General features: G+C 41.2%; 1 protein-coding gene across 1 annotated transcript in view; it reads left to right on the top strand.

The window, feature by feature from the left end:
- nup93 (nucleoporin 93) overlaps window positions 1–12,980 on the top strand; it is a 116,579-nt gene that overhangs the window by 14,372 nt on the left and 89,227 nt on the right. The gene's annotated exons all lie outside the window — the stretch shown is intronic.

Here is a 12,980-nt window from a genome sequence, read left to right as displayed (position 1 = left end):
ACACTACCAGAAGGATGTGGAGGCTTTGGAGAGGGTACAGAAAAGATTTACCAGGATGTTGCCTGGTATGGAGGGCATTAGCTATGAGGAGAGGTTGGAGAAACGTGGTTTGTTCTCACTGGAACGACGGAGGTTGAGGAGAGACCTGATAGAAGTCTACAAGATTATGAGAGGCATGGACAGAGTGGATAGTCTGAAGCTTTTTCCCAGGGTGGAAGAGTCAATTACTAGGGGGCATAGGTTTAAGGTGTGAGGGGCAAGGTTTAAAGGAGATGTACGAGGCAGATTTTTTACACAGAGAGTAGTGGGTGCCCGGAACCCGTTGCCGGGGGAGGTAGTGGAAGTGGATACGGTAGTGAGTTTGAAGGGGCGTCTTGACAAGTACATGAATAGGATGGGAATAGAGGGATATGGTCCCCGGAAGGGTAGGGGGTTTTAGTTAAGTCGGGCAGCATCGTCGGTGCAGGCTTGGAGGGCCGAAGGGCCTGTTCCTGTGCTGTAATTTTCTTTGTTCTTTGAAATAGGCCAGTTGTCTTTTTGAACCTGCTCTGTCAGATCTTCTACCCCAACTCCACCTTCCCCATTATTTCCATATCCCTTGATCTGCATCATATCCAAAGATATTCCAATCTCTCTTGCATATACTCCAAGGACAGGACATCCACATTTCCCTGGGGTAGATAATTCCAAAGATTCACAACCCTCTGAGTGAATTTTCAAGGATGTGTTTCTTCATTTCTCAAAGTACCATTCAGCTTGAAAGTGTGGCAGGGTGTTGGTATATACTAAACAGGATCTCAATTCAGCTTCTCTTGACAATTCTACAGTTCCAGAACATTCTGAAGTAGTGCATCCCCATTGTTTGCCCAGAGATATTTCATTGATCTATATTGCTGCCGTGCACTGGCCCTATAATTCCAATAAGGAATCTGAATTCATCAAGACAGTCGGTGAAATTCAATCTGGCCGTCTGAGAGGAGGCTTTCTTTCAAACCAGTGAACTCTGATCAGCACTTCAGCAGATAAGTTTAAGTTTATTTGTTAGTGTCACAGGTAGGCTTACATTAACACTGCAGTAAAGTTCATGTGAAAATCTACTAGTCGCTACACTCTGGCACTTGTCGGGTACACTGAGGGAGAATTTAGCATGGCCAGCACGTCTTTCGAACTGTGGGAGGAAACCGGAGCACCCGGAGGAAACCCACACAGACTCTGCACAGACAGTGACCCAAGCTGGGAATTGAACCCGCGTCCCTGGCGCTATGAGGCAGCAATGCTAACCACTGTGCCACTGTGATAACAGATAAAGCTACAAGAAACAGTGCAGTTTTGGATAAGATTTTAACCAATCCTCTACAACAAAAGTGAGATGATGTGCCCTCTTGGTAATAGTGATCATAACTTTCTTCTGGTCTCCCTGATTGCCAACCCTACATTGTCCCAGTGTATCATTAAGATTTGTGGTGAGGTCAATCAGGAACACCAATTTCAAACTTTTGGTCACTGGATATCTTTCTACTCTTGGCATGAGGTGCTCAGTTCTTAAATAGAACATAGAACAGTACAGCACAGAACAGGCCCTTCGGCCCACGATGTTGTGCCGAGCTTTATCTGAAACCAAGATCAAGCTATCCCAATCCCTATCATCCTGGTGTGCTCCATGTGCCTATCCAATAACCGCTTAAATGTTCCTAAAGTGTCTGACTCCACTATCACTGCAGGCAGTCCATTCCACACCCAACCACTCTCTGCGTTAAGAACCTACCTCTGATATCCTTCCTATATCTCCCACCATGAACCCTATAGCTATGCCCCCTTGTAATAGCTCCATCCACCCGAGGAAATAGTCTTTGAACGTTCACTCTATCCCCGTCATCATTTTATAAACCTCTATTAAGTCTCCCCTCAGCCTCCTCCGCTCCAGAGAGAACAGCCCCAGCTCCCTCAACCTTCCCTCGTAAGACCTACCCTCCAAACCAGGCAGCATCCTGGTAAATCTCCTTTGCACTCTTTCCAGCACTTCCGCATCCTTCTTATAGTGAGGTGACCAGAACTGCACATAATATTCCAAATGTGATCTCACCAAGGTCCTGTACAGTTGCAGCATAACCCCACGGCTCTTAAACTCCAACCCCCGTTAATAAAAGCTAACACACAGCCTTCTTCACAGCTCTATCCACTTGAGTGGCAACCTTCAGAGATCTGTGGATATGGACCCCAAGATCTCTCTGTTCCTCCACAGTCTTCAGAACCCTACCTTTGACCCTGTAATCTACATTTAAATTAGTCCTACCAAAATGAATCACCTCACATTTATCAGGGTTAAACTCCATTTGCCATTTTTCAGCCCAGCTTTGCATCCTATCTATGTCTCTTTGCAGTCTACAACAGCCCTCCACCTCATCTTGGTGTCATCAGAAAATTTACTGATCCACCCTTCAGCCCCCTCCTCTAAGTCATTAATAAAAATCACAAATAGCAGAAGACCAAGCACTGATTCCTGTGGCACTCCGCTAGCAACCTGCCTCCAGTCCGAAAATTTTCCATCCACCACCACCCTCTGTCTTCGATCAGATATGATGTGGAGATGCCGGCGTTGGACTGGGGTAAACACAGTAAGAAGTTTAACAACACCAGGTTAAAGTCCAACAGGTTTATTTGGTAGCAAAAGCCACACAAGCTTTCGAGGCTCTGAGCCCCTTCTTTTGCTACCAAATAAACCTGTTGGACTTTAACCTGGTGTTGTTAAACTTCTTACTTCGATCAGATAGCCAGTTACCTATCCAATCGGCCAACTTTCCCTCTATCCCACACCTCACTTTCATCATAAGCCGACCATGGAGGACCTTATCAAACGCCTTACTAAAATCCATGTATATGACATCAACTGCCCTACCTTCATCAACACACTTAGTTACCTCCTCAAAAAATTCTATCAAATTTGTGAGGCATGAATTGCCCTTCACGAATCCGTGCTGACTATCCCGGATTAATCCGCATCCTTCTAAATGGTCGTAAATCCCATCCCTAAGGACCTTTTCCATCAACTTACCAACCGAAGTAAGACTAACCAGCCTATAATTACCAGGGTCATTTCTATTCCCTTTCTTAAACAGAGGAACAACATTCATCACTCTCCAGTCCTCTACCACCATCCCCGTGGACAGTGAGGACTCAAAGCCAAAGGCTCTGCAATCTCATCCCTTACCCCCCGAAAGAATCCTAGGATATATTTCATCAGGCCCAGGGGACTTATCGACCTTCAGTTTATTCAAAACTGCTAGTACATCCTCCCTCCGAACATCTACTTCCTCCAGCCTATTAGCCTGTAACACCTTCTCTTCCTCAAAAACATGGCCCCTCTCCTTGGTGAATACTGAAGGACTAAACACTTCTACTGGAAGAACACTTCTACTAAATATAACCGCTTTCATGATCTTGAGGTTCCAAAGCTACTTTTGAAGCGTAATCACTGTTCTGGTGTAGGAAACATGGCAACCAATCTGTGCCCAGTTAAGCTTCCTCGAACAGCAATGTGATAATGACCAGAGAACCTGTGTCAATGATACATAAACAGAAAATGCTGTAAAGTCTCAGCAGGTCTGGCAGCGCTGTGGAGAGAGAACAGAGCTAACGCTTCAAAACGTTGGCTCTATTCTCTCTCCACAGATGCTGAGAGACCTGCTGAGATTTTCCAGCATTTTCTGTTTTTGTTTCAGATTCCATCATCTGCAGTAATTTGCTTTTATCTTCCTGTTTTTATGATGTTGATTAAGGGATAAATTTGGCCAGGATACCAGGAATAACTCCCCTGGCCTTTTCTAAGCTTCTTGTCTGCTTAAGTGCACACAATGTATTGTCCTACAGGCCATATTAAAGGTTAGAATATTGTTCTTAATGTCCATTTATCCGAAGCTTTTGCTGCTAGCACAAGGTACCCATGTCATTGCCTCAGCAGTGCTACATACAGTGAACTATATCACAGTTGACAGATTATTGGGGCTGCCTCTCTCTGGCTGCAGCCTCCTTTACTTTGTCCTTTCCTATAAATTTTCAATAGTAAAAGTTGATGTAATGTCAGAGCAAAAATCATACTCCTCGATATGACTGCTACAGATAGTTTTTGAATGTTCTTCTTATTTCCACTTCTTGATTAAAACAAGATTGCTGAGTGCAGAACAACTGATGTAAATTTGTAATTTATGTTTCAATTTTTGTTGCACTCCACCAAAGATTGGCTTTGGATCAGGATTTGCATTTCATACAGTTTATTTTACTCTAGTGGGCGAGTGTGACTGTGCTGCGTAGAGAGTGTGTTGCACAAAGAAATCAATATGGAATTTAATATCAGGGTTGGCCCAGGTTCCTGTAACTGGGGTGTGCACTGGCCATGATGTGCTGCATTGCAGATTCTTGCAAACCAGTGTTAACTCTTCTAAGCGCTAAATATTAATTATAGAAGTACAGTTTCTCACTAAGAATTTGGGATTTTAAAAAAATGTTTTAAGTCCAATTGTGATAAATCTAATTCTCCAGTGATTTGTTTTAACTCAATCAGGTCTGAACAAGACTTTCAACCCAGAAGGTAGAACACGTATCTCAGCAAATTTAAAATGTTTATTCAAAAAAAAACTTGTCAATACAGAGGTAAAATATGGAATTACTTAAATTAGAATGTGTGAGGGGTTCATATGGATAAGCCCTCTTAACCGAATATACACAATGCATGTCTGAAATTACAATCAATTCACTACTTCCTTTCCAAACCAGACCTGATTCCGATTGTAAATAATTCAATCAATACTGAAGGAAAAATATATACTCACGAAATCCAAAAACAGATTTTTACAACTTCCGATGGGTAATCAAGCAACAGAAGTGTAACCCTCTTTGGTACCCTCAAACAATCTTGTCGCTTTAGGTAACCTCCAGTTTCTGGCTAGCCAAGCATTTTGTTTTTATCCCTGTCAGTGGACGTCATATCAGATCAAACTATTAGTTAGCTATTGGTTCTTTAATTACACCTTCCAATGATACAATTTTGATTAATTTTGATCAGATTATGAACAACAAGCTTTATTCTCAAGCCAGAACTTGCAGACCATGGGTCTTTATGGCTTATCAAAGAGTTAGAAATATCAATTCGTCTTACAATATTTTTTGCTAGCTTTGCATCAGAAAATCCGATGAGGCTAAAAGTAGGGAGAAAGGAATTTTGAATTAATTTTGAAAAGAAAATTTGGTTTCAGAGAGAATTGTAGAAGCAAGTGATGTAAGAGGAGAAAGTGAAGGGGGCCCTTGGCCTCTTGTCTTTCATCACCCATATTTGGGAGGAGACAGTGGTAAAGGAGAGTATAGTCAATGCAGGGTTAAAGGACAAGTGAAAGGAATGATACGGCAGTTGATTGGGTAGTTCAAAGGAGAAGATGTAGGCACGGTGATGGGAGTGAATAGGTAGTTGATAACTGGATGTGGCAGCAAAGTAGATGGGGACAGGAGACAGAACACCAAATTTTCCCCATAGTCCCACCCAAGGTCAACCTGTAACTTAATGGGCTGCCTTCCTCACCTCGTCGCATTGTGCTACCTCTCATTTCACATCTGAAAGGAAAGTAAAAAAAGAAATTGACAGAAGGAAGTACAAACATGCATCAAGGAGAGAGAAACAGTAGAGCGATACTGGCACAGATGGCATAAAAACAAATATAAATGAGATAAACCGTTTTCTCCCAACTAATCGGCAATAGCCCTTTTCTTAAAAAACATCTTGTGTTTGCTTGCACCTTGCAATGTGACAAAGTTGGCAGGAATTCCTATTTCCACATTTATGACAAACTCCCGATATTAAGTTGTTTGCTGTAATTACATTCTTCTCCTGGTAGAAGAACTGCATTACCACCACTGAGACCGTGACTTATTCTTCTTCTTCCTGACTTGCATTGGGTTCTAGTCTCCATGCATTAAATGTAAAATCCCTGTTTCGTCTCCAATCCCTCCAAGGTCTTGTTGTACCCTATCACACTCATCTTCTCCAACCTTGATGTCCTTAAATGTTTTTCAGTCACCTGACTGTTAATTTCTATCCACCTGTTCTGTTCATCATGTGTGCCAGCCATTAGACTCCATTAGTATCATTCTCACCTCTGAGTCAAAAGATTGTGGGTTCAAGTCCCACTCCACGATTTGGGAGCACAGAAGTCAGCAATGATACTCCAGTGCAGCACTTGAGGGAGTGCTCCACTGTGGGAGATGCTGTTTTTTGGGTGAGTTGTTAAACTGAGGACCTGCTGTCTCGGGTGGATATAAAAGATCCATGGCACTATTTTGAAGCAGAGTAGGGGAGTAATCCCATGTCTTGGTCAATATTTATTCCTCGATCAACATCACAAAAATAGATTATCTGATCATTATTTGCCATTTGTGGAAGTTTCCTGTGTGCAAATTTAGCTGCCATGGTTCATCTATTACAGTCATGATGTGGAGATGCCGGCGTTGGACTGGGGTAAGCACAGTAAGAAGTCTCACAACACCAGGTTAAAGTCCAACAGGTTTATTTGGTAGCAAATACCATAAGCTTTCGGAGCACAGCTCCTTCGTCAGATGGAGTGGATATCTGTTCTCAGATATCCACTCCATCTGACGAAGGAGCTCTGCTCCAAAAGCTTATGGTATTTGCTACCAAATAAACCTGTTGGACTTTAACCTGGTGTTGTGAGACTTCTTACTCATCTATTACAGCAGTGACTACATTTCAGAAGTACCTTATTGGCTGTAAAGTGCTTTGAAGTGTTTGGCAATCATGAAAGGTGCTGTATAAATATACATCTTACTTTCATGATTGGCAATGTTCAGTCACTTCAGCCCTATTCTCTAAAGCCCTCTCTCTAACCTTCTGCAACCTCCATCTTTTAAAAAAATTGCTCATGGTCCCACCTGTTTGACTAAGAATTTTCATCACTTCATCTAATCTTTGTTACTGTAACTTGGTTCTAAATCTTTCTATTTAAGAAGCACTTGGGAGTTTTGTTATATTAGAGGACAGTATTGGAGGCAGAATAAAATGCAAGTTGTTTGAGATATATATATTTGTTGCATGCATAGTTTTAGTTCAAAGACACATCAGCTCAAATTAGTGGAAGTTGTTGTCTGTCATCATCTAGTTCTGGCAACAGAACTTGCCAAGTCAAGGACGCATTGACCCAATTATATTGTCTTGTACAAAGACCACTAGTAATAAGAGTCTACTTGAAAAACGTAGCACATTGTAAATAGCTTGTACTTTGCTTTTGAGATTTCACTTATGCCACTCAACTTCTTCCTCCCATCGCCCACTTTTCTCTATGCCTCAGGTTCGCTGCATCCTCTCCTTTCCTCCTTTATGTACAGTATGCTTTGTCTATATAGTGCGCAAGAAACAATACTTCTTGCTGGAAACTAATTCATGTGATAAGTCAAATGATTCATATTGGGCTGTAGTTCCATGGGTGCCTGCACCTGAAACTTAATTTCTGAAACTTCACCCATGTTGTTAAAAAGCTACAAGAACGCAAAATGTTGGAACATCTCTGCAGGTTTGACAGCATCTGTGGAGAGAGAAAAAAAAACATTTTGAGTCGGGATGATTCTTTGTCAAAACTGTTAAAAAGCTAGCTTGTTTTCAGTACAGCACTTTTCTAAAAATGACCCAAATTCTTGTACTGTGTGCGCAAATGTTGTCAGATCATTGAAATGATTGTTGAGTATATATGTATGTAACATTCTGAATTATCCTTCATCTCGCATAACTCTAACTGCATCCAATCAGTTGCATTATTTGATCAGTTTAGTAATTGAACTGAATTTTATCGGTGAAATTGTTTTGGTTTTCTGCACATTGTTTTTACCTTATGTTTTAAAAAGTAGTTTCTGTAAAGCTTTTCAGCTTTAGGTAGCCATAAATCCATTTTACATTTAATATTGTGCTTACTGGGCATCCTGAGCTATAAAGTTGAGTGGTACTACACAGTTGAATGGATTAGAGGACATGATGTAGGGTCATTTCACAATGGAGCTGTGAATCTATAGGCTTTGAATTCAATCTGTGAAAATGAGACTGGGAGTTATTGTTGCCATCTTATATTCTACATCTGCTAAGGAGTGAGTACACTAACCAAATTGGTTTAAATCTTCATTATAATCACTTAGTCAGAAACTTCTGTGCTACAGGTTCTGGTCTAGTGCTGCTGTGTTTGAGATTACATGTTTTTACAAAAGGTCCATGTAATTGTAGTTGCCTTGTTTTCATACTATAGAACACTCTTAACTGTACTGTAAAACTGGAAGAACCAGCAGTTAGGCAGTTTACAAGTATAGGATTTGAGTAGAATTTCCAAAGTTGTTAAAACAAACCTGACATTTTGAAATTGCCCAGGCCAAAACATTCTGAAGTTTATGACTTGTTTTTTAATCAGGATCAGTTTGAAACTGATTCAAAGGGATCCCAGGTGCCATCAACTTCAAGTGTTTTTTCATTTAAAAAGCATGCTGTTTCTGCTGCATTGGAATATTTTCTGGATCAATAGCATTGTGTTATGTTGTGTATCTGACATTGCCTTTTGGCAGAAGGCTTTATGGCTGCCCTACTGTGCCTGGGCTGGCACTTTGATAGAGCTAAACAATTCACTGCATAGCTTTTTCTCCACAGCCCTGTAATTTTTTTCTCCTTCAAGTATTTATCTAATGTCCTTTTTTAAAAGTTACTCTTGTGTCTAGCTGCATTTCCTCCATCCATTCAGGCAGTGTATCCCAGATTGTAACAACTTGCTTTTTTTTGAAAAATGTTTCTCATACCACCTCTGGTTCTTTTGCCAATCACCTTAAATCTGTGTCATCAGGTTACTTGATCCTCAGGCCACTACTAACAGTTTATCCTTATTTACTTTCTCAAAGCCCTTGAACACCTCTACCAGATCTCCCCTTAACCTTTTTGCTCTGGTGAACACTTCCAGCTGTCTCAGTCTCTGCACACAACTGAAGTAATTAATCTCTGCTCCGATTCCAGTAAATCTCTTCTGCTTTAACTCATAGCCATGCAATGAAGGATAGAACTGGAGCTTTACCTTTATGCACCTACAAGTGTTTAATTATAAAGACAACATTTCATGCACTGACAATCTAACAACCCCAGTTTTAGCCAGCTCCTATATGCATGACACCACCTAAATGTAATTAAATACCAATTGATATGCAATCAACATCTTCAATGGCCATGGCATCCTTCCCAAAGTTTGACCAAAATTGAACACACCATCCCCAATTCAGGAATTTGTAAAAGCCTAGTATAACTTTACTTTTGTATCCTGCACCTCTACTATTAAATTCAAGGATTTTAGCAACTTTTCCTATTGTCCTGCGATCTTTTTCTATGCATATACCCCCATGAGTCTGTTTCTGCAGCCCTTTTAATATTGTATCATTTGGTTTATATTGTTTGTCCTATTCTTCTCACTAAAATGTATCACTTCACACTTCCCTGCATTAAATTGCATCTGCCATGTATCAACCTGCTTCACCTGTTACATTGTTTACTGCTTTTCAACATAGTTTCACATTATTTGCAAACTTTGAAATTGTATCCTGTACATCCAAGTTTTTTTTCGTTTTTATTCCAATTCAATCAAATCAAGTCCAATTCAGAGCCTCAACAAGTTGAGACATTCCCGATCCAAGCTGACAAGACAGGGCTCTCACCTCCTGTCTTGGGCTTGATCTACATGATCCAAGCTGATTGGAATGGGCGTAGCTTCTCCGAGGCTTGATCTCATTTGCATCTTGGCCAAAAGGCCAAGATGTCGCATTTAAAAATTGCTTCAAATGAAGCAAAAATGTAACCTAATGACTTCAACCAAGCACAGCATGTCGATACTACACTTGATCTTAGCCAAAAGGCCAAGTGTACATCGAGTGTACATGCATTTTGGTAGAACAAACGTAGGGGGGAGCCATACGATAAAGGGCAGAACCATAAAGGGTGTAGATATGCAGAGGGACCTGGGTGTGCAAGTCCACAGATCCTTGAAGGTGATGGCACAGGTGGAGAAGGTAGTGAATAAGGCATATGCCATGCTTGCCTTTATAGGACGGGGCATAGAGTATAAAAGTTTGGGGTCTGATGTTGCAGTTGTATAGAACGTTGGTTCGGCCGCATTTGGAATACTGCGCCCAGTTCTGGTCGCCACACTACCAGAAGGACGTGGAGGTTTTAGAGAGAGTGCAGAGGAGGTTTACCAGGATGTTGCCTGGTATGGAAGGGCTTAGTTATGAGGAGAGATTGGGTAAACTGGGGTTGTTCTCACTGGAAAGACAGAGGATGAGGGGTGACCTAATAGAGGTGTATAAAATTAAGAAAGGCATAGATAGGGTGAACGGTGGGAAGCTTTTTCCCAGATCGGTGGTGACGTTCACGAGGGGTCATAGGTTCAAGGTGAGGAAGGGGGGGAGGTTTAACACAGATATCAGGAGGACGTATTTTACACAGAGGGTGGTGGGGGCCTGGAATGCGCTGCTGGGCAAGGCGGTGGAGGCGGACACACTGGGAACGTTTAAGACTTAACTAGATAGCCACATGAACGGAATGGGAATGGAGGGATACAAAAGAATGGTCTAGTTTGGACCAGGGAGCGCGCGGGCTTGGAGGGCCAACGGGCCTGTTCCTGTGCTGTATTGTTCTTTGTTCTTTTGAAGTATATAGGGTATTTTGTGTACGTAAAAGAAGTGATCTTAATATTGACCCCTGGGGCAACACCACTGTGATAGTCCCACACAATGTTTGCAACAATGGGGGTGGTGGCAATGGAATTACTTAAGCTGAATAATAAGAATGCAATGTTGTAGCAGCATGGGAAGAAGGAATCCACACTGCAGCCACTAGTTGCCGTTCAGTTTCTGAGAGTTTTTATTCACTCACACCATTTGAGATCTTTGCTGTCATTTTTCAATCTGTTCCATTAGGGTTATTCTTCTTCGCAAACCAGCAGGAACACCAAGCACTCGTGTTCAAAACACATTGCAGAGCACTTGTCCTGGACTGACGTTCCTCTTATGATTTTAATCTTTATTGTGCACTAGTTATAATCCACTTGGAAGTATTTTAGAACAGGCTGGTTGTAATGATATATTTCTGGGTGTGTTGCATAAAGAAACAGGAATGGTTTCCTTGCTGACATGGGAGTTCACACACACAGGATCTACCAATCACAAATCTGTGCGACCTGGTAATTGACTGCTCTGCTTGGGGAAATAAGTCCTCCCTGGCTGCTCTATTTAGGCCCCTCATAATTTAATACATCTCAATCAAGTCATCTCTCAGCCTCAGTTCGAAGGGAAACAGCCCTAGCCTACCTAATCTTTCCTTGTAGCTGGAACTTTCCAACCCAGGCAACATTCTGCATAAGAAATAAAAACAAGTATGAAATGTCATATTTTGGGCACTAACCAAGGCACTCATGATTAGGAATCTCAATATTTTTTGATTAGTGAGTAAATATTTTGGATGTTTTTAATCTGGTAGAATTTATAGAGGTGGTCTACCTCTTACCTAGCTTTTTCATTGTGCACTTTCAGACAATTAAAACTTTTTAGTTTTCTATGGAGACATTTTGGCAAATATGATTACTGAGTGGCTTATTCAGCATGAAATGTAGCAATTTAAAATAGCACATTCAAAGATTTGAGGATGTTGCCTGCAAGTCTGCAACAAATGCTCTGCCCTTGCATTAGCACAGAAGCTTCACACTCCTCACATTTTACACAGCCTACAAGCTGCATTTGGGGGAGGGATAGATCCTTCACAGCTTCCAACCTATTCATTAGTCGTGAAAAATGTGGAAACATTACATTTGTGTGACTGAATGCGTGTATGGTTCACCAGTAAATTGTAGCTACCATGATGTATTTTAAATGACCTTGAACTCAAGATTGCAGTTTAAAAGACACCTGGGGACGTTCTCACTAACATTAGATGAAAGCAAATACACCTGGCTGTATCCTGTGCTTGCCTTTCAAAATTTAATGCACATAATTAAATCCATGGTTATTGCTAGTAAGTTTGTGGTACCATAGTTACAGAGTGGGATATATGCTATCCTGTTTTAATAGAGGAGTTTTTATATTTTATATTTACACTAAGGATTTCATAATATGACAGCTTGTCTCAAAAGAAAGCATTTTAGGGGTGATTAAATTGAAGAGGTCTTTATTCATAGGAGGAGCGATTATAGATTATTCAGTCATGAATGCTAGAAAAAATCTGCAAGGTTTGATGTAGTTAGCCTATATGCGGAATTCAGTTATGACTATAGAAAAATTATGGCACAGAAAGAGGTTATTCAGTCCATTGTGTCTGCATCAACTGAAAGAAAACAAAAAATCTAGTCGCCCCTTCTAATCCCACCTTCCAGTACCCAATCCTTAGCATTTCAGTTGTAGATCTAGATACTTTTTAAATGAGTTGAGGGTTTCTGCCTCAACCACCAATTCGGGCAGTGAATTCCAGTCACCTACCAAACTCTGGGTGAAAGTTTTTTTCCTAATATCCCCTCTAATCCTTCTACTAATCATCTTAAATCTGTGCTGCCTGGTAATTGATTGCTCCGCTAGGGGTAATCATTCTTCCCTGTCTACTCTATCTAGGCTCCTCAAAAGTTTGTACACTTCAATCTAGTCATCCCTCAGCCTCTCTGTTCAAAGGAAAACACCCTAGCCTACCTGACCGTCCTTTATACCTGACCTTTCTAGCTGCAATTTTCCAGCCCTGGCAACATTCTTGTAAATCTCCTCTGAAATCTCTCCAGAGCAATTATGCCCTTTTAGCGTGTCAATCAGAACTGTATGCTACCTGAAGAAGGGGCTTGGGGCTCCGAAAGCTTGTGTGGCTTTTGCTACCAAATAAACCTGTTGGACTTTAACCTGGTGTTGTTAAACTTCTTAGTGTGTTTACTCCA

The sequence above is a fragment of the Mustelus asterias genome, chromosome 4, assembly GCF_964213995.1.
Source record: "Mustelus asterias chromosome 4, sMusAst1.hap1.1, whole genome shotgun sequence".
Taxonomy (NCBI): Eukaryota; Metazoa; Chordata; class Chondrichthyes; order Carcharhiniformes; family Triakidae; genus Mustelus; species Mustelus asterias.
The sequence above is the reverse complement of the archived record's forward strand: the minus strand, read 5'-3'. Positions and strand labels throughout refer to the sequence as shown.